The sequence below is a fragment of the Arvicanthis niloticus genome, unplaced genomic scaffold, assembly GCF_011762505.2.
Source record: "Arvicanthis niloticus isolate mArvNil1 unplaced genomic scaffold, mArvNil1.pat.X S33, whole genome shotgun sequence".
NCBI classification, from domain to species: Eukaryota; Metazoa; Chordata; class Mammalia; order Rodentia; family Muridae; genus Arvicanthis; species Arvicanthis niloticus.
Window position 1 is genome coordinate 1,405,857 of NW_023044983.1, and position 1,612 is coordinate 1,407,468.

The 1,612-nt window shown below is 52.3% G+C and overlaps 1 pseudogene; it reads right to left on the reverse strand.

Moving 5' to 3' along the window:
- Nucleotides 1-605: 605 nt before the first annotated feature.
- Nucleotides 606-1,359, reverse strand: LOC117696084 (Y-box-binding protein 3 pseudogene; annotated as a pseudogene).
- Between the last annotated feature and the right edge of the window lie 253 nt (nt 1,360-1,612).

Sequence of the window (1,612 nt, forward strand, 5' to 3'; positions counted from 1 at the left end):
AGCAGTAATGATGGGTTTAGAAGCAGTGGGGAGGGGCCTTGCTCTTCCATGTGGTGTCTGTGTGCTCTGGCAGAGAGGTTCTGTATTCCCCCTCTTCTTTTTCTTAGCTGGTAAATTTTAAATGTAGAGAAGAGGAAAGGCCAACTTTGAAGAAAAGTTTAAGGCAAGCAAGAAGCATTGGGGAGAGCTAAGAGTCAGAGTGAGAGTCTCTGTCTATGGGAAAGACATGTGGAAGATGGATTGGAGCCAGGAAGCTTTGAGAGAAACTGGCAGGCAGCAGTGGGGCAAGGGGTGTAGGCAGGATTTTAGATCAGCTGTGGAGCTGGGGGATAAGCAAAGTGGAGGCTAAGGAGTAGCAGCCATCTTGCCCTTGAGCTGAAGAGCACGTGGAGAGGGAGAGACAGAGAGAAAGAGGAAGAGGAGTTAAAGTAGAGAAGCTGACCAGGAACACATAGAGAAAGAGTGGGACCTAGTCTTTTGGACTAGGCGGAGCTAGTGGTAGCTAAAAATCAGAAGGAGCTAGCAAGGAACACGTGGAGAAAGAGAGGGGGGACAGAAAGAAGCCTGCCTAGTCTTGTGAACTAGGCTGGGGATTACTCACTGTCCTAGAGTTTCATGGAGAGGTTTTCTGTGGGCAACAACTGGGAGGGGACACTCTTGGAGCTGGCTCTTTCTGTGTGCTCTACCACCTGTAGGGAATGATATGGGCTTGTGCATGGGTGAGCGGGTCCCCTGCTGAACCTCGGGCGGTAGGTTGGATTCCGATGGACCTGGAGTTGTGTTCCCTCGGGGACTCCATCTTTCATCTCTCCAATCTCACCAGCATTATGGGGAGGTCCAAGGTGCCTGCCATATTGGCGCCAATCAGCAGCATAGTGGCTCCCTTCTACTGGAACTCCATCTGGGCCAGTCACATTTGTTGCTTTAGGACCCCCTTTTCCTGCAACCACATCAAACTCTACAGTTTCTCCATCCCCCACACTACGCAGATACTTGCGTGGATTATTCTTCTTGATGGCAGTCTGGTGTACAAACACATCTTCTTTGGTGTCATTTCTGTTTATAAATCCATATCCATTTTTGACATTGAACCATTTGACAGTGCCAAGGACTTTGGTGGCGAGAACTTTCTTTTCTGCATCCTCGATGCCTGCAGAAGCTGATAAGGCTGGGGTGGGCCCGGGGGCTGTGTCCGCCAGGGCTCCCCGTGAGCAGCCTGGCAGGCACCGCGGCCTGGGGCACACCACTGGCCGAAGGGTTCTTAGGCGCTGGGTCTGGGGGTGCCACAGATGTTGTGGCATTGGCAGCAGCCTGCGGGAGTGTGGTGCCGCTGGTGGTGGCCCTGCCCGCCTCACTCATGTAGCTTGAGGGCAGGGGACATGAGCGTTCACAGTCTTGCTGTGTCTCCCAGCCCCAAGGATGGCAGGTTGTAGGGCATTCATCCTTCCAATGTCCTGCCTCTCCACATTTGAGGCAGATTTTTTCTGTTTTTACTGCTGCCACAAATGCCTGAGCTATGGATGCGACCTGGTGCGATGCAGTTCCTATTTCTCTGGTAGCTACAATCCACCTATCGTGATGCTTTTCCCAGAGACCCTGGCAAGCTAGCCTA